The following is a 24379-nucleotide window of genomic DNA, read 5'->3' as shown; positions in this document are numbered from 1 at the left end:
TTCTGTCTCACTGTCTCTGTCTCTCTCTGCCTTTCTCTCTCATACACACACACACAAATAAATAAATGTGAAAAGAAATATTTAAAAACAGGATTAATCCATTTGCTGTATCCAAGAAACACACCATCAAAGATAAACAAAAGCTTTAGTTGTCAACTTAACACAGACAGAGTTATCTGAGAGAAAAGTGTGTATATTAAGGATTGCCTAGATCAAACAGTCCTATGGGTATGTCTTTAGGGAACTGTCTTGATTTTTAACTGATGCAGGAAGGGCCAGCCCACTTGTAGGCAGCACCATCCTTAGACAAGCAGTCTTGGGTTTTATAAGAAAATTAGCTAAGCATGTGTCAGAGAGAGACAGAAAGCTAGCAAGCAAACAAGCAAGCAAGCAAGCAAGCAAGCAAGCAAGCAAGCAAGCAAGCAAGCAAGCAAACAAGCAAGCAAGCAAGCAAGCAAGCAAGCAAGCAAGCAAACAAGCAAGCAAGCAAGCAAGCAAGCATGCAAGCAAGCAAGCAAGCAAACAAGCAAGCAAGCAAGCAAGCAAGCAAGCAAGCAAGCAAGCAAGCAAGCAAGCAAGCAAACAAGCAAGCAAGCAAGCAAGCATGCAAGCAAGCAAGCAAGCAAGCAAGCAAACAAGCAAGCAAGCAAGCAAACAAGCAAGCAGTGTTCCTCCGCAGTTCCTGTCCTCACTTCCTTCAATGGGTTGTGGTGTGGAAGTTATAAGCCAAATAAACTTTCTTTCTACCTCATGTTGCTTTTGGTCAGTATTTTATCACAGCAACAGAAAGGAAGCTATAACACTATCTTAGGGTAGAAGAATGCAGCAGATATTTTGAGCAAACAGAACTAAGAAGCAAGCAGCAATGCTATTCTAATATCTGACAAAATAGACCACACCAAATCCACGCAGGAGATAAAAAGGAGTGTTCTCTTTGTCTCTGTCGCTCCTAGACCCCCAAAGGAATCTCATTATGTAGTCTTAGCTGGCCTGGAACTCACAATGTAGATCAGGCCTCAAACTCACAGAGATAGCCTGTCTCTCTTTCGAGTACTGGAATTCAAGCTTGGCCGGCCCCATCAGGCCCCTTGAGAAGGTTTCTTCCTACTGTTCACGAGAATAATCCTTCAAAAGGACATTACATATATGCACCAAACACAGGGACACCCAGTTTCACAAAACAAATTCTACAAAAATGTGTAGAATATAAAATCACTAGATATCAAAATCTAGATATAAAATCACTGGTTATCCCTCATGGGATAATATTGGATGATGTCAGTACCTCACTCTGCCCTATAGATTGATTCTCCCAGCAAAGAATAAATGGAGAGAAATGAATGGCACCGCAGAGCAGCCCATACAAACCCCGTGGAACCGGCACCTACACACCAACTCATGAACTCTCTGTAAAACAGATGATGTGTAAGGACACAAAGCAAGACTCAACAAATAGGAAAACTGAAATAATGCCTTATATTAGCTGATCACTGTGGAATAAAGTTAAAAAATAGCAAAAGAAGCCATGGAAATCTTATAAACCCACGGAGACTGACTGAGCAGTACACTACTAAATGCCAGATGGGTCACTGAAGAGATTAAAAAGAAAATTTAAAATTCTTAGACTTGACTAAAAATGACACAACAAACGAGTGTCTCAAGAGCCTACAGAATGGAGAAATTCCTCACCACCTATACTCACGTATCTATACACTTTATTGAGGTGTATATAAAGAACCACGAGAAAAGTCAAGAAACAAGCAACCCAATTGAGGGGGCGGGCAATAGAATTAAACAGAGTTCACAAAAATAAAAACGGATAAAAGACAAGTCTTTAAATGTCTACATCCTGAGCCAACAAGATGGTCTAGCAGGTAAAGGTATATGCTCTGGAAGCCTTACAAGCTGAATTTTATGCCTAGAGCCCATGGAGGAAGGAGAAAACTGATTCCAGAAAGTTGTTCTCTGACTTCAACATGCCTGCCATGGCACACACACCTGCACCTGTACACACATGATACACACATGCAAATAATAATAATAGTAATAATAATAAGTGGTTGTTTTCCAGTTTTAACATAAGGGAAGTACAAGTTAGAACTACGTAGTGAGGCTGGCAAGATGGCTCACCTATTAAGAGCATATGCTACTCTTGCAGGGGAAGGACCTGAGTTTGATTCCCAGCACTCATATTGGACACCCCCGAACCCACCTATAACGTTAACTCCAGAGGGTCCATGGTGGGAACTGCATTTGAGTGCACATCACACACACACACACACACACACACACACACACACACACGATTAAAAATAAAATACATCTTTTTCTAAAAAACCTACTTAGAGGATTAAAAATAAAGCAAATCTTTAAAAAAAAATTCCTACTTGGGGATTCCCTTTTATGCCAGTCAGAATGGCTGTGATTAAGAAAACGAGGTGGGAAGAACGTCACAATAGTTAAGAGCACTTGTTTCTGCAGAGAACCACGCCCGGTTCGGTTCCTAGCATCCATGGTGGTTCACATCTGTCCTCTTCTGAACTCCTCAGGCATGTGACCCAGTTATACCACTCCTAGTCATACAACCCGAAGTCTCATTATTCTACCACAGAGGACTTGCATGTACCCGTCCATTGCTGCTCTGGTCGCAGCAGCTGGAAAATCAGGTCAGTGAAGAATGAACAATGGTATGTATACACTGTGAAACTTCAGTCAGCTGTAAAGGAAAATTTATGACATTTGTGGCAAAGTTGATAGAACTGGAAATTTTTATACAATGTGAGGTGACCCACACCCAGAAATATAAAAGCCATCTATGTTTTCTCTTCTACAACAGATGATAATCCATGAAACCGTGAGCCAAAATAAGCCCCCCTCTCTTAAGTTGCTTCTGTCAGGTATTCTGTCACAGGGATGAGAAAGTGACTAACCCAGTGTTTGTCTCTGACTCAGCAATTGTACACCTGTCTGTATTCTGCAGAAAGTTCTCAAACAGTCTATAGTGTAGATATCAGTGACTGTGTCCATTATATTAGTATTTATGATGGTATAGAGTTTAAACTAACCTGGTGTCCAGAGATGATATAGGCACTGTGAGGGAAATTCTCTGACAGGTAACCATAATATAGTTTTTAAATTACATTTTATTTGTTCACCATAACAAATGATCACACATTAGATGCCTTAAAGCAATGAAAATGTATTTTTGCATAGTCTGGAAGGTCAGAATTCTAAAATAAAGACCCTGGAACCAAAGGTGCTAGCAAAAAGCTAGTTCTTGCCTCTAAGCAACATAGAAAGATGTGTCAGAGAAAGAGAGAAAATGAGATCAAATTAGAAATGGGCTGGGTGTGGTGTCACACATGTGGTGTCGCATGTCTTTAATCCCAGCCCTCAGAAAGGGCAGAGGCAGATGGATCTCTATGAGTTCAAGGTTTGCTTGGTCCATGTAGGGAGTTCCAGAACAGCCAAGTCTATAGAGAAAAACCCTATCTTAAAACACACACACACACACACACACACACACACACACACACATACCACCACCACCACCACCACCAGCAACAACAACAACAAATTAGAAATGAAAAATTACAATAAAAGAAAAAAAAAACAGAATAAAGAGGAAAGTCACAAAGTGGGGCCATACATGGAGTAAGGGGATAAGACTCGGTATGTAGAGAGCATGGGGCAGCTGAATAGCAAGAAAACAGCTCACCAAGGAGTGGGGAGTGGCTTCGAGGAGTGAGTTAGGCAGTGCTCCTTCTGTTCTATTTTGTGGAATAGTTTGAGAAGTGTTGGTATTAGCTTTTCTTTGAAGGTCTGATGGAATTCTTCACTAAAGTCACCTGACCCTGGCTTTTTGTTGTTGTTGTCATTGTTGTTGTTGTTGGGAGGTTGTTAATGACCTCTTCTATTTCCTTAAGGGATATGGGCCTGTTTAGATAGTTTACCTGCTCTTGATTTAACTTTGGTACCTGGTATCTATCTAGAAAATTGTCCATTTCATCTAGATTTTCCAGTTTTGTTGAGTATAGACTTTTGTAGTAGGATCTGATTTTTTTTTTTTTTTTTTTTTTTTTTTTTTTTTTTGGTTTTCAAGACAGAGTTTCTCTGTATAATCCTGGCTGTCCTGCAACTCACTCTGTAGACCAGGCTGGCCTTGAACTCAGAAATCCTGCCTGCCTCTGCCTCCCGAGTGCTGAGATTAAAGGCATGCGCCACCACACCCGGCCTGATGATTTTTTTAATTCCTTCTGTTTCTGTGGTTATGTCGCCATTCTCATTTCTGATTTTGTTAATTTGGATAAGTTCTCTGTCTGCTTTAGTTAGTTTGGCCAGGGGTTTATCTATCTTGTTGATTCTCTAAAAGAACCAACATTTGGTTTTGTTGATTCTTTGTATTGTTCTTTTTGTTTCTATTTGGTTGATTTCAGCCCTGAGTTGGATTATTTCTTGCCATTGACTCCTCTTGGGTGAGTTTGCTTCTTTCTGTTCTAGGGCTTTCAGGTGTGTTGTTAAGTTGCTAGTGTAGGAGCTCTCCAATTTCTTTATGAGGGCACTTACTGCTATGAATTTTCCTCTTAACACTGCTTTCATTGTGTCCCATAAGTTTGGGTATGCTGTGTCATCTTTTTCATTGAATTCCAGGAAGTCTTTAATGTCTTTCTTTATTTCTTCCCTGACCAAGTTATCATTTGAGTAGAGAGTTGTTCAGTTTCCATGCATATGTGGGGTTTCTGTTGTTTTTGTTGTTATTGAAGTCTAGTCTTAGTCTGTGGTGATTTGATAGGATGCATGGGATTATTTCAATATTCTTGTATCTGTTGAGGCTTGTTTTGTGACCAATTATATGGTCAGTTTTGGAGAAGGTACCATGAGGTACTGAGAAGGTATATTCTTTTGTTTTAGGGTGAAATGTTCTATATATATTGGTTAAATCCATTTGGCTCATAACCTCTATAAGTTTCACCATGTCTCTGTTTAGTTTCTGTTTCAATAACCTGTCCATTGGTGAGAGTGGAGTGTTGACGTCTCCCACGATTATTGTGTGGGGTGCAATGTTTGTTTTGAGCTTTAGTAAAGTTTCCTTTACGAATACGGGTGCATAGATGTTCAGAATTGAAACTTTCTCTTGGTGGATTTTTCCTTTGATGAATATGAAGTGTCCTTCCCCATCTTGCTTGATAACTTTTGGTTGAAAGTCTATTTTATTGGATATTAAGATGGCAACTCCAGCTTATTTCCTGAGATCATTTGCTTGGAAGACTTTTTTCCAGCCTTTTTCACTGAGGTAGTGTCTGTCTTTGTTATTGAGGTGTGTTTCATGTATTCAGCAAAATGCTGGATCCTGTTTGCATGTCCAGTCTGTTAGCTTATGTCTTCAAGTATTCCTCCATTAATTTGATACTGGCTGTTTGTTTGCTGTATATTATTTTTATTATGTTTAGGTATGGGCCTTGAATTCCTGATCTTTCCAATACTTTTTAACATGAAGGGGTGTTGTATTTTGTCAAATGCTTTTTCAGCATCTAATAAGATGATCATGTGGTTTTCTTTTTCCTTTCAGTTTGTTTATGTAGTGGATTACATTAATGGAGATTGTTATGGAAAACCACAATTGATCAATATACAGAAAACAAGAACGCATGAGGTGCCCAGGCCTAATGGGTACATCTATAAAACAACTCCTTCATCTATGGTTCAGGGGACATTATGGAAGAAGGGATGGAAAAATTTTAAGAGCCAGAGAGGACCAGAAAATCTGAGTGAAACTGTCTTGTACAGGGAAGCTTCGTCCATGATACTTCAATATGGCCGCCTAAACAATACCTGAACAGAACAATACGACATGCTAAAATGGAAGGGAGTAATTCATGGGGTCCTATCCCTAAACAAAGGACTATAGACAACCAAGGGATGCAGAAAAGAAGGAAGTAGGTAGTATTCCTTTATTGAGGACCTTCTGGTTATCCAGTACTGTGTGTACTTGCAACATCGAGTGGACTCAGCAGTTTGTATCTATATATTTATGCATATATATGCATGCATGCCATGCACACATGCACACATACAGAGAGAGAGAGAGAGAGAGAGAGAGAGAGAGAGTTGTATCAATAATGATCAGGAAGGAGAAGGCCAAGAGTTTTGTAGGGAGTTGGGACATGCAAGGAGTTGGAAGAAGGAAGAGATTAGAAGGAAATGATGTAATATTTTCATGTTAACAGTTAAAAGAGTTAGCCAGTGACACAAGCACAGTTCACATCCCGTCAGGCCACATTTATTGGTCTCAGTGAGTCACTCACACCAAAGAGGAGAGGGGAGGAATGAGGGCTAGAGATGAGCTGAGGTGCCACACACGGGAATATGGGAGGAGTTTGGGATGGATATACATGAGATATATTGTTTACATGTATGAAACTGTCAAGGAATAAATAAAAGATATTCTATTAAAATAAAGAACTCTCGGACTGGAGAGATGGTTCAGCACTTAAGAGCACTGGCCCTAGGTTACATTCCCAGCATCACACGGTGCCTGTCTGTACCCTGGGGGATCTGATGTCATCGTTTGGCCTCCTTGAGCACTGCAGGTATGTGTGCACAAACATACAATCAGGCAAAATGCTCAAACAAAAATAAATAAAGCCTCAAGAAAGTTTTTAAAACATAAGTCAGCAGAGAGAGGGGCAATTAGAACAGATTGCTGTGTGTCCCACAAAGCGGGAGTCTTTCCAAAGGCAAACCAAAAGTAGTCGAAGCATCAGAATACGTGTCTGTCAAAAGAGGACATGCTAATGGCCAGCTATGATTTCTTGTATATGAAATTCTAGAAAGAGTGAAAATGTATAGATAAAAGCTGGCGGGAGGACAGAAGGAAAGGGAACCTTTAAGGAACGAGGACCATAAAAGCACAAGGCGGATTTGGGGGGATAGCAACTCTCTGTATTCTGACTGTGGGCGTTACCATAGGTGGATACAATTTGTCAGACTTCACTAGAATTGATACTTTAAAGTGGCAATTTATATCATATGTAAATTACAACTCGGTAAAGCTGATTAGGTAAAAGAAATTGCAATTAAACTATCACTGAAGTGGCACAGGGAAATGAGTAGGGTTTATCCATCTAAAGGGAATAAATAAACACAAAAGAGGAGCTTTACCCAGACCGATGCTGGTGACATGTTATGAACTACAGGGAGTTATTAGCCCTCTACATCTTTGGTTAAATAAATAAATAGCTCTTATGGATGCCTCTAAATGTCTAACCCAGTGTCAATGCTGCCTTTCTCCCTTAAAACAGAATACTGTCAGTAAGTTTGTCCAGGGTAGTAGTAACATGCTTGGACGCAGGTGCCTTCCTGGTGTGTGTGTGTGTACGACTGAGTCTGTTCTGGCACAGAGGTTTGAGTGTATATGTAGCATGTCTGTCCTTACAACCACACCCCTACCCTGCGGCACACCACCCCACACTAGGGATTGAACACAGGGCTTCTTGCATCCTAAGGGCACTTGCTTTACCGCTGTGTCCCACTCCCCAGATCTACTTGGAGTTTCTAGGAAAGCCTCTTACGTTTATCAGATTCAGCTAGAAAGTCCTTTGGCTTTGTAATCTCTGTGATGTGGATATGAGGCAGGAAGTGAGTGACAGATGGCACCAGAAGCCAAAAGGCAGGAAAATGAAAGGCACTGGCTAAGATGACAAGTCTGAAAGGCAGAAGGAGCCCGAAACATCGTGATGATGTGAAGCCACTCAGTGTTGCTGTGTTCTGCCACCGAGCTGCATCCATCTAGCCAAGCCCAAGCCAGTCATACACAAATGGATTCTCTCCCCTCACTCCCTCAGTCTCAGTGTATAGTACAGGCTGGTCTTGGATGTACAATCCTCCTGCTTCAGCTTCCAAATGCCAGGATTATAGACATGTACCACTAGTTCTGCCTTATTCCACCATTTTTAACCTGGAAAAATATGGCTCTTTGGAGGCAGGAGTATAGCGCAGTGGTAGAGTGTTTCCCTCCCATATACAAGGACCCGTTTCAATGATAAATGCTGGAAATCAAAACAAAAAAAAGGAGTTGAAAAGCAGTGCCATACGCCTTTTTTTTTTTTTTTTTTTTTTTTTTTTTTTTTTTTTTTTTTTGGTTTTTCGAGACAGGGTTTCTCTGTATAGCCCTGGCTGTCCTGGCACTCACTTTGTAGACCAGGCTGGCCTCGAACTCAGAAATCCGCCTGCCTCTGCCTCCCGAGTGCTGGGATTAAAGGCGTGCGCCACCACACCCGGCTCACCACACGCCTTTAATCCCAGCAGAGGCGGGCCAATCTCTGAGTTTGAGCCCAGCCTGATGTATAGAGTGAGTTCTACGACAGCTAGGACTACACAAGAAATCTGTCTCAAAAAAAAAAAAAATTACACAATGGAGTACTACTCAGCTATTAAAAAGAATGAATTTATGAAATTCCTAGCCAAATGGATGGACCTGGAGGGCATCATCTTGAGTGAAGTAACACAATCACAAAAGAACTCACACAATATGTATTCACTGATAAGTGGATATTGCCCAAAACTTAGGATACCCAAGATATAAGATACAATTTGCTAAACGCATGAAACTCAAGAAGAATGAAGACCAAAGTGTGGACACTGTGCACCTTCTTAGAATTGGGAACAAAACACCCAGGGAAGGAGTTACAGAGACAAAGTTCGTAGCTGTGATGAAAGGATGGACCATTTAGAGACTGCCGTATCCAGGGATCCATCCCATAATCAGCTTCTAAACGCTGACACCATTGCATACACTAGCAAGATTTTGCTGAAAGGACCCAAATATAGCTGTCTCTTGTGAGACGATGCCGGGGCCTAGCAAACACAGGAGTGGATGTTCACAGTCAGCTATTGGATGTATCACAGGGCTCCCAATGGAGAAGCTAGAGAAAGTACCCAAGGAGCTAAAGGGATCTGCAACCCTATTGTTGGAACAACATGATGTACTAACCAGAACCCCGGAGCTCTTGTCTCTAGCTGCATATGTATCGAAAGATGGCCTAGTCGGCCATCAATGGAAAGAGAGGCCCATTGGACTTGCAAACTTTATATGCCCCAATATAGGGGAATGCCAGGGCCAAAAGAATGGGAATGGGTGGGTAGGGAAGTGGGGGGCGCTATGGGGGACTTTTGGGATAGCATTGGAAATGTAATTGAGGAAAATATGTAATAAAAATATTAAAAATTAATAAAAAAAACAACAATAAAAAACAAAACACAACTCCCCCCTCTAAAGCTGCTTGTATTGGTTTAAGCCGACAGATCATAGAATACAAAAACAAAACAAAACAAAACAAAACAAAAAAACACATCAGAAACGGAGGGAGAAAGGAAACAGTCCTTCCGACTCTGCAGAAGCCCTGGATTCCCTTCTATTGAGCACACACTGGCCAGTGCAGCACGGTCACTCTGAACCTGCTCAAAGGGGACAGCGTTATGTAAGTGTGCCAGGAGAGAGGAACACGCACAGACCTTTCAGCGCTGGCTGTTCTGTGTTGCTTTTATGTCTTTTAAGCGTAAACTGGAGGGAGGCAAGCTTGCTCATCAGTGAGAGACAGTGGGCTTTAAAATCGTCTGATCAGGGGAAATTTTTGTTTTGTTTTGTTTTGTTTTGTTTTTTTCGAGACAGGGTTTCTCTTTATAGCTCTGGCTGTCCTGGAGCTCACTTTGTAGACCAGGCTGGCCTCGAACTCAGAAATCCGCCTGCCTCTGCCTCCCAAGTGCTGGGATTAAAGGCGTGCGCCACCACGCCCGGGTTTTTTGTTTTTGTTTTTTTTTTTTTTTTTTGGTTTTGGTTTTGGAAATTTTTATCCTCTTCTCTAGGCCAGAACTTGCATGTCTTCCAGATGTCCTGTTCTGGTTGGTTTTGTCAATTTGACACAAACCCGAGCGTGTCTGGGAAAAGGACTCTCAGTTGAGAAAATGCCTCCTAAGAGTGGCCTGTAGGCAAGTCTGTGAGGTCTTATATTGATGGAGAAGGTGTTAGCTCACTGTGGCTGGTGTAACCCCTGGATAGGCAGTCTCGGGCTTTATAAGGAAGCAAGCTGAGCCAGCCACAGAGAAGCAAGCCAGTATGTAGCAACAGTCCTCTGTGGTGTTTGCATCAGTTCCCGACTCCAGGTCCCCACTCTGAATTCTCACCCTGGCTTCCCTCAGTGATGAAGTGAGTGTGACCTGAGAGTTGTGCGATAATCCATCCCCTCCCCAAGCTTGCTGTTTGTCAAGGTGTTAATCACAGCAGTAGAAAACCTAACGAAGCTCCCCTCACCCCCAACAACTAATTGGCGCAGGACACATAATGATCTGTGTCTCATAGGGTTACCTAGAGTTCATCAAGGTTCAAGATAACAAAACTCTGTAAGAACCATTTCATAGTCTGTGCCCTCAGGGAGCTCGGAGCATCAGATGTCTTTAGGGGAGTTCAAAATGGCTAGTGCTGGCATAAAGGGAATCTGATTGGGGTTAGACTGATAGTTTCCCCTCAAGGCATCAGAGCCACGGGGAGAGTCCAACATCTACTGACTAGTCAGATCGCCCTGGTCCCAGCATCTTTGCTTATTTAGAAAGATAAACACTAAAGGAGTGCTCACTGAAAGAACTAGTCATTAACACTGTTGTATCCGATTTTAATGTTTTATACCTCCCCAGCACCTAAGGGGAAGGCCATTCATGCATTAGGATAGAGGAACAGAAGTGACAAAATGATCTATTCACAGGAGATTTATTAGATTGCCTTACATGATCCACCAGTAGCTGTCTGCATATCAGAGAGGCTAAGAACAAGGAGACTGTTCAGTTTATGAGGCTGGAGACCTCAGTAGTCCCTGTATTGGTGTTGAAGGTCTAGAGGATTCCCAGAGAACTTCTTGTCTTCGGTCATCTATGGAAGGCCCAAGAAGCTGGGCATTGATATCACTGAAGGATGGTACCAGCAGCAGAAGCAGCAGCAGCAGCAGCAGCAGCAGCAGCAGCACAGGCAATATATTCACCAGCAAGAAGTGAGGGCAGGCACACAGAAGAAGCCCTGATTTTCCCTTTTTCTATTTGGGCAGACACTGGAAGGTTTTGTCCATTCTAGAAGGCGATTTCCCAATTTAGTTACTACATCCAGACAGCGCCCTCACAGACATGCCCAGAGGTGTGCCTCTTAGTTGAGTCAAGAGCCAATTAGGTTGACAGCTGTCTTGCAGTAATGAAACACCATGACCAACAGGAACTTGGGGAGGAAAGGGTTTATCTGACTGACCTATCCCAAACTATACTCCATTGAGGGAAGCCAAGTCCAGAACTCAAACTGGGAAGGAGCCTGGAGGTAGGAGCCGATGCCAAAGCCATGGAAGGGTACTGCTTACTAGCTTGCTCCTCAGAGCCTCCTCCTGCTGCTTTTTATAGAACCCAGGACCACCTTACCTGGGGTACCTCTACCCACAATGAACTGGGCCCTCCTCCATCAGTCACTAATTAAGAAAATTACCTATAGTCTTGCATGCCTACAGCTTGATCTTATGAAAGCATTTTAAAAATTGAAGTTCTCTAGTCTCAGATGTCTTTAGCTTGTGTCAGGTTGATATAAAACTAGCCAGGACAATTGACTCCTTGTCAACTTAAGGCACCAATACCATACAAACATTATTTATCAACAACCTTTCCATTTTTGCTCATCTCTGGAGGTCTCATATTAATAAATATTTCAATATAAAACATATTGCAGATGTAAAAGTCCTACAGTCTTTACAAATTCAAAAGCTTTCAAATTCAGTGTTTTTAAAAATTCCAAAATCTAGAGGCTGGAGAAATGGCTCAGCGGCTAAGAGCACTGTCTGCTTTTTCAGAGCTCATGAGTTCCAATTCCCAACAACCACATGGTGACTCACAACCATCTGTAATGGGATCTGATGTCATCTTCTGGTGTGTGTGAAGGCAGCTACAGTGTACTCACAAATATAAGATAAATAATTCTAAAAAAAAAAAAAAAAGATTTTGTCTCATTTAAAAAAAAATCCAAAATCTCTTTGAAAGTTCAAAGTCTCTAAACTGTGAGCTCCTATAAAATCAAAATAAATTAAATTCTATTCCAAGAGGGAAGAGCCAGGACTCGGTCACAATATCAAGGCAAAACCAAATCACTTTGCGTGTGAAGCTCTGGGTCAGACTTTTGGGACTCCCTCACATCACAGCCTTCTGACCCCTCCAGCACACAGAGCTTGCCTCATAAGCTCAGGCTGACACCACTCCACGGCTGCTACTGTCTAGGCAGTCATCCCACTGGTGTCTCCGAAGTCCTGGGGTCTCCCGCTGCGACTGGGTTGCACTTTCACCAATAGCCTCTTCTGAGTTCTCTTCATGGTGCCAAACCTCAACTTCTCTGTATGACCTCTTAAGTCCTGGGACTTCAGCTGCTACTGTGGCTGCACCTTAACCAGTGGCCTCTTCTGGTCTCTTACATTGCGAAGCCTCAGCTGCCCTCCATGAACCCATCATGTCTTCAAAACCAGAACCATCTGGGAGACTCTTATACCAGATGAAGTTTGGCTGCCAGCACAAGGTACAACCCTGGCTTCCTCCTGAATTCAGTATCTGTGTGCCAACTCCGAGGAAATAATACCAGAAGATTTCACCTCAGTGACACTGGTTTCTTTCCTCCTCTTCCTCCTCCTCCTTCTGTTTTTTGTTTTGTTTTGTTTGTTTGTTTGTTTGTTTGTTTTTTGTTTTTTGAGACAGGGTTTCTCTATATAGCCCTAGCTGTCCTGCAACTCTCTTTGTAGACCAGGCTGGCCTTGAACTCAGAGATCTGTCTGCCTCTGCCTCCCAAGTACTGATATTAAAGGCATGAGCCACCACTGCCCGGCTTTCTTCTTTTTTTTTTTTTTTTTTAAGATTTATTTATTTATTACATGTAAGTACACTTTAGCTGTCTTCAGACACACCAGAAGAGGGAGTCAGATCTTGTTACGGATGGTTGTGAGCCACCATGTGGTTGCTGGGATTTGAACTAAGGACCTTTGGAAGAGCAGTCGGGTGCTCTTACCTGCTGAGCCATCTCACCAGCCCCCGGCTTTCTTCTTAATCACTGCTAATTTCTCAGTGCCAGCCCACCTTCTTGTCCTGACTGTCCTAGGAGAGCAAAGTTTTCACTTTAGTGGTTCTGGTATCTTGTTAATCCCAGCTATTTTTTCAGCCCCAAACTACACAGAATCACAGATTAGTAACACAGTATATGCAACAATAGAGTTTTAAGTGACTCCCAAACTTCCCTCGAACTTCACAAGCCAGGCCTCCATCCTCTGTATTCTCCCAACACTCTTCTTTTCCAAGTTCCCGCAGAGCACCTCACTGAGTTTGAACACTCAATGGCTTTTCCAGCCCAAGGTTCCAAAGTCCTTCCACTATTCTCCCTCAAACACATGATCAAAAGTCTGTTCTGGCAACACTCATGATTCTAGTATCAAGTCCTGTCCTGGTCAAGGTTGCTGTTGGGATGAAACACCATGATCAAACTCCACTTGAGGAGGAAAGGGTTTATTTGGTTTTCACATTCTGGATCACACAGTCCACCGAGGGAAGCCAAGGCAGGGACACAAACTAGATGGGAACCTGGAGGCAGGAGCTGATGCAGAGGCCTTGGAGGAGTGCTGCTCCCTGATTTGTTCCTCATGGCTTCCTGAGCCTGCTTTCTTATAGAAATCTTTCTATAGCACCACCTGACTACAGAGTATCTTCGCCCACAATGGGCTCCCCTCCCCCCACCCCTGGCCCCAGTCAGAAATTAAGAAAATGCTCTATAGTCTTGCATGCCTACAGGGGATCTTATGGAATAACTTTTTTTTTTTAAATTAAGGGCCCCTTCTCTCAAATGATTCTAGCTTGTATAGGATTGATATAAAACTAACCAGGAAAACAACCAAGATGAACTACGGAGTCTCCCACTGTGTGTGTCTCCATATGATGTCATCCCAGACACAGGGATAGCAACTTTCATCTTACCTGTTTCCTTCTCCATGATGACTTCCTGATGCTTCCTCAGACCTGACATCATTTAACTCTCACTATCTAAACTTCTCGTTCGCCACTTTTAATTTTGTGTGGAAGTCATTTCTAATATAGATCTAAGTTCTTTACCTTCTTTTGGGTTCTATGGGAATGGGTCCCCTGCTTCACCCTTCCACACTTTGTTGGACCTATGTGGTAAATACAGCTGAAATTCAGTGACCTGCCACACTGTTGGGCAATTTATTCTGTTTGGTCCCAAAGCACAGATGAAGCACAACATTTGAACCCAGGAACAGTCTCTTTCAGTTAGTGAATTGTCCCCCAAAGTAGATTTCTGGGCCGGCAAGATGGCTCATCAAGTAAAGATGCCTGCCTCCAAGTCTCTTAACCTCAGCTCCCTTCCTGAGACCCATGTGTGGAAGAACTGACTCCTGCAGGTTGCTCTCTGACCTTCACATGTGCATGAACACCCATTGACATATGCACACAAAATAAAGAAGTGCAACAAACATCTTTAAAAGGATTTAAAGGTTCTTAATAGAAATGGATTTTCTTTCTTGTGTGTGCATGCTCTTAGAGTGGGGGAGACAGATATTAGATATCTTTCTCAGTCACTCTGCACCTGATTTTATTTATTTATTTATTTATTTATTTATTTATTTATTTATTTTTGGTTTTACGAGACAGGGTTTCTCTGTATAGCCCTGGCTGTCCTGGAACTCACTTTGTAGACCAGGCTGGCCTCGAACTCAGAAATCCACCTGCCTCTGCCTCCCGAGTGCTGGGATTAAAGGTTGCGCCACCACGCCCGATCTGATTTTATTTTTTGAGCAAGGTTTTTCACTGAACCTGGGGCTACCAATTCACCTATGCTGGCTGGCCAGCAAGCTTCAGGCATCATCCTGTTCCCCTCTCCCAGCCATGGGATTATAGATGCAGATTGCTATGCCTGGCTTTTTCCTCGGACGTTAAGGAACTCAACTCTGGTCCTTATGCTTGGATAGTGAGTACTTCAATGACTGAGCTATTTCGCCAGCCCCCAAATAGATTTTCTAAATTGTATGGTAGGGCTTCCTTGGGAGGTTTCTGCTAACAGAAATGTATGATTGGTGAAGATGTGTAGAGAATTATCTTATTCAGCTCTGAACTTCTCTTTGTGGCAAAAGTACTGACTCTAAAGCCAGAGATAAAGCAGCGGGGCGGCACCCCAGAGATAAAGCAGCGGGGCAGGCGGGAGGAGCGGCCAGTAAGCAAGGCCTGGGCCTGATATGGCGGCGCTGTATGCCTGCACCAAATGCCACCAGCGCTTCCCCTTTGAGGTGATGTCTCAGGGGCGGAAGCTGTGCAAGGAATGCCAGATTGCCCACCCTGTTGTGAAGTGCACCTACTGCAGGAGAGTAAAACTAATACAATGTGCAAGAAGTGTGCTCAGAATGTACCGTTATATGGACCGCCTAACCTTTGTCAGTATTGCAACATAACTGCTGCATTTATTGGGAATAAAGGCCAGCGCCGCACAAATTCAGAGAGGAAGTATGGACCCCCATACTCCTGTGAACAGTGCAAGCAGCAGTATGCATTTGACAGGAAGGATGATGGAAAGAAGGTGGGTGGGAAGCTGCTATGCTGGCTGTGCACACTGTCATACAAGCGTGTCCTTCAGAAGACCAAAGAGCAGAGGAAGCACCTGAGCAGCTCTTCTCGCGGCAGCCATCAGGAGACGGAGCAGTCCAACTGCCTGAGTGGTGACAGCCATTACAGCAGCCAGAAAACACTTTCTACGTCTTCAATTCAAAATGAAATCCCAAAGGGAAAAAAAAAATCCAACTTTGAGTCAATCACAACTGAGGGAGACAGCTTTTCCCCAGACCTGGCTCTGGATTCACCAGGCACTGGCCACTTTGCCATCATTGCTCAGCTGAAGGCAGAGGTGGCCACCCTGAAGGAGATGTTGTGCATTAGAAGGATCAAATGATCTTAGAGAAAGAGACAAAGATGACGGAACTGGAGGCTGGTTTTCAGTACCAGGAGTCTCAGACTTGGGCCAAAATGAAACAAATGGAGAAAATCCACAAGGAGGTCACAGAGCAACTGCAGGCAGGCAGCTGCCGTGTCCAAGAGCAAGAAGTCTGAGAAGTCAGGCACCGCAACGTCTCCGTGAAGACCTCGAGCAGGCTCCCAGCACTAATCCAGTGCTCCGGGGTCAGGGTTGGTGAGCCAGCTGTCCTCTGGGAAGTGTGCTTCCTACACAATCTCCATCTTCCTACCTTGCCCCTCTCTGTTTGGATGCAGTGGGCTGAATGGAAACACCTGGTCTGTGCCCTGTTATGGCTGCATGCTGAGCGGTTAGGGTCCCAGACCTCCTCCTTTCCTTCTCCCGCTCTCCACCCTGTACTCCTCGCGCTCTCTCTCTATTTTAGTACTCTGTTTTCCATAGTGGTCACTGTTCAGTGTCACGTGCAGAGTGTCTGTCCACCATCATACCTGCCATCCCTGTGAGCAAGCAGTGCTGTACGTCACTACCACCCCCAACCTCAAAAACTGCCACCTGGAGACTCTGTGCAGTGAGGGAGGCTTTTTCTCACCAATAAACATTTTGCTTCAGGATATACTCTTGGGTTTTTCCAGGTATATTATCTATGACCTTTGTACTATGTATAGTCAGTTTTATTTATTTTTAAAAAGGAAACCTTTTTCTTGATAAAGGAACGATGGTAGCCTAGCTAGTTCTTGTAAAAGCGATGCCTCTTTGAAAAAAGAAAAAGAAAAAAATCCAGCCTCGTTTGCTAGCTTTCAGTAAAAGAACGCAATCTTTTCTTTCTCATTGCCTTAGAGTGTTGATGCTGAGGTAGTGTTGGAGGTGTGAGTACCGAAAGTACTGTGGAGCTAAGTGCCTTTTGGAGGATCCCATGGAAGAGTGTGTGAGGAGAGGCTTAAGGACGGTTGCTGAGTTTGGCCAGACTGTCTTTAAGTAGGGCAGAAAGATGCTTGTCCAGGTTGTACTGGATACTTCCTCTTCTACCTACCCCTCCTCCTCCTTCTACATAATTCTAAATTCCCACACTGCCACCACTTTTCTTCTTTTTCTTCTTCTTCTTCTTCTTCTTCTTCTTCTTCTTCTTCTTCTTCTTCTTCTTCTTCTTCTTCTTCTTCTTCTTCTTCTTCTTCTTCTCCTCCTCCTCCCCATCTGCCTCCTCCTCCTCCTTCTCCTTTTTTTTCGGTTTTTCGAGACAGGGTTTCTCTGTATAGCACTGGCTGTCCTGGAACTCACTCTGTAGACCAGGCTGGCCTTGAAATCTGCCTGTCTCTGCCTCCCAAGTGCTGGGATTAAAGGTGTGCACCACCACCACCCAGCCGCCACTTCTTTTTTAAAAATATTCCTGCTTCTTGCTATATCAGCTGTCGTACCAGGTTCTTATCAAAACCTGGGTTGTTGTTTTTTAACTTGAGTAGATTCAAGCGGGATAAGATGTGAACTACTGTGCATTTCCGAGGGTCCGCATGGGTTGCTTGGGTGCTGGCTGCACGGTGGGGAGTACCTCACTGTATCTTCCTTTCTCTCACCACATCCCGAGTGCTCCGTGTTCTTAATGGAATGTACAGAAAGCACGTGCTTCTGGGAGCTGAAGGGTGTGCCCTTGTCCCTGTCTGGACCAGTAGGTGTGAGAAGGAGCCCCACCCCTCCATCTTTGGGAAAGGAACTAGAGATGGGGAGTCTGTGCTAGGACACAGAGCAAACCCTGCAGGGAGTGCCAGAGGTGCTGGAGCTAGAGCAGATCCTGAAGGCAGTGACCTTGGGACAGACAGGGTCACTGTTCACCTGCTCAGTAGTCTGGGATTACATTCTCCAAAAAGACGCGTGCACACAGGTGAGCAGAGGTCCGGACATGAGTGGCTCTTCCGGATAGGAGATTCGAAGGACGGTGTTTGTGTCTCACTGTGGTAGGGAATGCAATTTTCCTTCCTTCCTTCCTTTCTTGCTTGCTTGCTTGCTTGCTTGCCTGCCTGCCTGCCTGCCTGCCTGCCTGCCTGCCTGCCTGCCTGCCTGCCTCCCTCCCTCCCTCCCTCCCTCCCTCCCTCCCTCTCTCTCTCTCTCTTTCTTTCTTTCTTTCTTTCTTTTTTTCGAAACAGGGTTTCTCTGTGTAGCCCTGGCTGTCCTGGAACTCACTCTGTAGACTAGGCTGGCCTCGAACTCAAGAAATCTGCTTGTCTCTGCCTCCCAAGTGCTGGGATCAAAGTCGTGGGCTACCACCGCCCGGCTGCAATTTTCCTTTCTAAGCAGGGAAAACTGCCATGCTAAATCATTTTGTAATTTTCTGAGTGAGAAACTTCTGTAAAGATAAACTATCGTTCAACATTTTTCAGATGCATTTTCATAAGCCGTGGGGAAAAGATGGTAGAAAAAGAATAACAGTCATGGTTTCTTCAACGAAAAGTAAGACTGAGAAATTGTTGGTGTGGTGTGACAATATACAAAGATTTGCTTAGTTTTATGCTAAACCTTTTTAAGGTCTAAGAATTTAATATTCAGCAAATCCACACATTTTTTAACTCCCATGTGCTTAGAATAGACAGAGGAAGCCTCAGTCCTGAAATGTTGATTTTTTAAAAAAAATTATGACAGCATTTTACCATATAATTGAGTAACTTTTGGTAACACCTTCCGTTTCTTTGTATGTTTGTAATAATGGACATTTTTAAAACATAGAAATGTTTGGTTTGTACAGACTTCGACAAATGTGTGTTAAGAAAATTCATATTGATTCAGAAAATAAATAAATAAAACCAGACCCCCAGGTCACAGTCTTGCTAAGTTGCTGGTGTGTGTCTCAGCAGTACAGCACTTGCCTAAAAGGCGAGAGACTCTGACTTCTGTCACCAGCAGCACAACCTAAAATGAGTAAGCAGATACAGTCAGCCACCAGTCTGATTAAACCAATAGCTACATGGTTTCTGGAAAATCACTAAATCCCATTGTGCTGTACAAATGTGGGTAACATCTTTGACCCCAAAATACAATGTAAACACTTTTACGTTTCTGTCGTTGGATGTTTCTTGTCAGCCAAGTAGCATTGGTGACATTGATTGACACTTCACATTGTTCAGGCTTGTAGTAAATTCCGAGACTTTAACAAATGTCTTCTCAACAACTACAATGTAAATTGTCATTGGAAATCTTTTGTGTACTTAGACGTGGCTGTGTCAGGCATAGTTGCTCACACTTGCGATTGTAGCTAGGATTGGGATCCTAGGGCAGGAGATCATTGAGAATCTGAGGCCAGTTCAGGCTACAAAGTGAGTTTCAGGCCAGTCTGACCTACAGACTGGCCTGTAGTGGCCTGTGAGGCCCTGTCACAGAAATACACAAAAAGGGGCTGCAGGGATGTCTAAGGGCAACTGTTGCTCTTGCAGAAGACCCGATTCAGGTTCACAACAGTCTGTAAGGCCAGTCCCAGGGATTCGACTCCCTCTTCTGGCCTCTGTGCTCACCAGGTGCTACCCACATATATATGCAGACGCTCACACATACAAATAAAGAAAACTTAAAAAAGAAACCCAAAACTACAAAACAAAAACCAAAAGAGAAGATGAACTCGGAGTCACTAGACACCTTTGTCTGTTCCTCTTTCCAATTCAATTACATTGAATAAGTCTCATTTTCTCTGCTTTTCACTGAAAAGATAGACTATGTAAAGGCATGGCAGCAGAACAGGGGCTGGCTATACATTTCTGATGTGTAAACAGTCTCTGTAGCTGCTTTGGAAACATTTTGGAGATAAGGCTCTACTGTACAGCTGGGCTGCCTTGAACTTGCGATTTAGTCTAGGCTGACCCAGAACTTGAGACCCTCCTCTCTCATTTGCTGGGGTTGTAGGTATGCATGTCCAGCTCCTCTTTCTCCTTTTTTTCTTGCCCCCACCCCTTCATTTTTTTCCCTCCCTTTCTTGTAGCCAGGCTGCCATGGAACTCATTTAGTAGTTTAGGATGACCTTGAACTCCTAACCCTCAAGCCACTACCTTCCAACTGCTGGGATTACAGGCATAGGCCATCATGACTTCCTGTTTTTGTTTCGAGTCAGGGTCTCATCCTGGAGTGCAAACTAGTGTGAAATTTTCTGTGTAGCCTAGGTTGGCCTCAAAGTTGTGGCTATCTTTGTCCTTCAGTCTCACAAATGCTGGGATTAGAAACAGGAGCTACCATGCCTGACTTTCATTTTCTTCCTTGGTAGTAAATAAATAATGATAAGTATTAAGAGGGGCAGCATCTTTCAGTGGGTGATCATGGCATCTCATTGGGTTACCCCACGAGGTTGTTATAAAGCATGAGGATTAAATGAATTATATACAGTGTTTACAGCCTTGGAACAAGAGTTAGCACCACTTAAGAACTGTTGTTATTAAAGATTTACAAAATGAGTCATTGTTAATTTAACAGTAGCATCCAGCAGCCTGACTTCTAGTATGTCATAAGCAGCAAGCTTTTTAGAAATGCAAAAGGAAAATTAAAGGTTTCTACAATGTGAAAATAATGGCCTTGGAAATTAATTATCAAAGCAAAAGGAGGCCTAGGAGAAAACAGTAACATCTCACAGGGCCAGACTCCATAAACTCTCAGAGAAGTGTCTGCTCAGGAAGCCCCTTTGGAAATGGCCCAGAAATAACCCCCTGCATGTTATTTGACCAATAGTCCCAAGAATGTGTGAGAAAGGGATAGTCTCCTTGATACGTGGTGTCGGGAAAACGGATATTCCCAGGTGAGAGAGTAAAATCAGACTATCTTCCTACAGTGCAATAATAAATAAAGTAATTTCCCATGCTCTGTAGGTAGGATACAAGAGAAGTGTGAGTTTAGGGCTCTACCGAGCCACGCTGAGTTCCAGGAAAGCTTGGGGTGCAGAGCAAGCTTCTGTCTTAAAAAGAAAAGAAGGAAGGGCCGGAGCGAGCAGGGGCTGAAGCAAGAGGTAGAAGGGAAGGCAGGGGGGTGGGGGTGGGAGAAAAACAAAACAAAACAAAACAACAACAACAACAACAACAAAGGTGAAAGTAAAAGCCAGGCATGGTGGTTGGCCATGCACCCCTGCAATCTTAACTACTTGGGAAGTTGAGGCAGGAGGACAAGTTTGAGGCTGGCCTGAGTTAAAAAGCAAATCAAATGAGAAACTCAGACCAACACACACATTTCCTTATGACTTTTGGTTAGTAATGATTTTTCTCTACATGTCGAACCAAGGCACAACAGGACAAGCAGAATCCTAACCTAAAAAGCTTCAACATAAAAAAAGAAACAGCCTCTGGGCAGTAGTGGCACCCCTTTAATCCCAGCATTTAGGAGGCAGAGGCAGGCGGATTTCTGAGTTTGAGGCCAGCCTGGTCTACAGAGTGAGTTCCAGGACAGCCAGGGCTACACAGAGAAACCCTGTCTCGAAAAACCAAAAAAAAAAAAAAAAAGTAACTCTTATGACATCAAATAAACCCAAATATCCCTACACTAAGAAGGGGAGAATAATCTGGTGCCGTGGCTCACACCCAATATCCCAGCACTCAGGCACAGGGGCAAGTAGGGCGCAGAGAGAGAGAGCGGCAGGAAGGACAGTGAAGCCAGCCCTGGTTACAGAAAGAGAGCTTGTCAAAAAATGACAATAATGCTGAGTGGGGGTAGCCACACCTTTGATGCCATCACTTGGGAGGCAGAGGCAGGTGAAACTCTGAGTCCAAGGCCAGAGCTAGTTCCAGGATGGTCACGGCTATACAGAAGCTCTGTATGAAAAACCGATAGACAGGTAGATAGATAGATAGATAGATAGATAGATAGATAGATAGATAGATAGATAGGTAGATAGATAGGTAGATAGATGGATGGTCACGGCTATACAGAAACTCTGTATGAAAAACCGATAGATAGGTAGATAGATAGATAGATAGATAGATAGATAGATAGATAGATAGATAGATAGACGGATGGATGGATAGATAGATAGATAGATAGATAGATAGATAGATAGATAGATAGATGGATAGGTAGATAGAAAGATAGGGAAAGGACCCAAATAAGATATATGATATCCAAAATATAAAAAGATGTTTAACATCAGTAATTATAAAAGGAAGGGGGTTCAGCCACACGGCTCAGTGCAAACCTGATGACCTGTGTTCAATCCCTGGAACCTAAAGATGGAAGGAGAAAGCAGACTCCAGAGAGTTGGTTTCCAGACCTTCACGTGCAGGCAATGGCACCCATGCACACAGTGGCGCACATGCACCATACACATACCAAGTACACACATGCACATTATCTTAAAAAAAAAAAGAAAGAAAATGCTCATCAAAACCATGGGGAACTACTATCTCACAATCTTGTTAGAATAGTCATCAAACACACACACACACACACACACACACACACACACACACACACAGGCCTTGCAGGATGGCTCTGTAGATTACGGTGTTATGCTGCCAAGCCTGAACACCTGAGTTTGTTCCCAGAATCCACATGGCAGAAGGAGACACCCAGTTCCACAAAGTTGTACGTGACCTCTTGCATGTGTGGGTGCATTCACACTCACTGTATGTGCAAAACTAAGCCCCAAACACGTATGAGGAGTGGAGATGTAGTTGGTACAGTGCTTGCCTAGCACACACGAAGTACTGTGTTCAGTCCTCATCAGGAAGAAAGCAGGGGCTGCACACCCCTCACTCTAGGACTTGGGAACTGAAGCCACAAGGGTCAGTAAGCAGTCAAGCCTCATTCTTGGGTACACAGTGAGTTCAAGGCCAGCCTGGGCTATCAGGTAAGACCTGGAAAGAAAACCAAAGCGTGTGCTGTGCCAACAGAGACTGTTGGGCAGGGAAATGGAACCCTAGCCAAGCTTTGCCAACAGACAGGCAAGGCATTTTTGGAACTTTGAGATGAATTGCCCCAGTTTGACTGGAGCCGCAGAGAGACAACACTGGGAGATTGTTCTCTGAAGAGAGAAAAAGGCAAGCTTTTTGTTGACTTGCTGAGCTAGGTAAAGCAGTCCCATTGTCCCCATTCTTTTTTAGGTGTGTGGTTATGAACATTTAGATGTATGGATATGAACATCTTACCTTCATGGATGTATGCACTATGTGCCCAAGAATGCCAGAAGCAGGCATCAGAGCCCCTGGACCTGGAGTTACAGATGGTTGTGAGCTGCCGTGTGGGTGCTGGGAATCTAACCCCAGATGCTCTGCAAGAGCAACAGTTTCTCTTAACCACTGAGTAAACTCACCAGCCGGTCCTTAGTGGTTTTGTTTTGTTTTGTTTTGTTTTGTTTTGTTTTGTTTTGTTTTGTTGAGACAGAGTTTCTCTATAGTGTAGCACTGGCTGTCTTGCAACTCCTTATGAAGACCAAGTTGATTTTCATCTGTGTCTGCCCTCTGAGTGCTGAAATTAAAGGTGTGCGCCATCTTGTGCTGCGTCTTCATTGTGGTCTCAGTGGGGTCTCGGAGCATGGGGCCCTTCGGATTCGGGCGGCTATATGTTATCCAAAACATGAAAAGATGTTTAACATAAGTAATTATAAAAGGTGTTCAGCCACATGGCTCAGTGCAAACCTGATGACCTTCTTCCCTGCGTCCCCTGAGCTTGCAGAGACTCCATCTCTTCTGCGAGGCCCACTTCGGCTTCCCTGCAGGCACCCGGGGCCGAGCTCCTGCAAGCACCGCATTCTGAGGCGCACGGATAACAGATTAACAGTCTATTTTTTTAAAAGATTTGTTTTTATTTATATGTATACATGTTTTGTGTGTCTGGGTAAATGAGTGCCGTATGTTTACGGTGCCTTCAGAGAGCACTGGGTCCCCTTGAACTGTAGTTACAGGTAGTTGTGAGTCCCCTAATTTGGATGTGGGGATCCTAACTCAGGTTCTCTAAAATAGCACGTGCTCTTAAACTGTGGAGCGATCTTTGTAGCCGTAGATGCTCAGGTTCTCCTCCCCTGTCCTTGGGATTGAGCCCACTACTTCCTACATGCCAGGCAAGAGTCCTACTACTAAGCTATAATGCCAACCCTCTTTTTACCTAGACAGGTTTTAAGCCCAGGCTATCCTTGACTTTGGGATTCTCCTGTCTCAGCTTCCCCAGTAGTTTGAGTTACAGGTCTGTGCCACCAGAATGGCAAATTTGGTACTCTTGCATCTGTCAGTAGCACAGTTTCAAACGATGTTTTTCTTTTCTTCGAGACAGAGTTTCTCTGTGTAGCATCCTCGAACTCAAGAGATCTGCCTGCCCCTGTCTCCTGAGTGCTGGGATTAAAGATGTGGCCACCACTGCCCCGAGAAAGAGTCTTTTCTTTTTGTGCAAGTAATGGGCAAGTTGAGTGGC

At 43.7% G+C, this 24379-nt stretch overlaps 1 pseudogene; it reads left to right on the top strand.

Annotated features, from left to right (window-relative positions):
• The first annotated feature begins 15299 nt into the window (after positions 1–15299).
• Positions 15300–16192, top strand: LOC147003840 (protein FAM76A pseudogene; annotated as a pseudogene).
• The last annotated feature ends 8187 nt before the right edge of the window (positions 16193–24379 follow it).

The sequence above is a fragment of the Mus caroli genome, unplaced genomic scaffold (assembly GCF_978045245.1).
Source record: "Mus caroli unplaced genomic scaffold, Mus_caroli_1 scaffold_7, whole genome shotgun sequence".
NCBI lineage: Eukaryota > Metazoa > Chordata > Mammalia > Rodentia > Muridae > Mus > Mus caroli.
The sequence above is the reverse complement of the archived record's forward strand: the minus strand, read 5'-3'. Positions and strand labels throughout refer to the sequence as shown.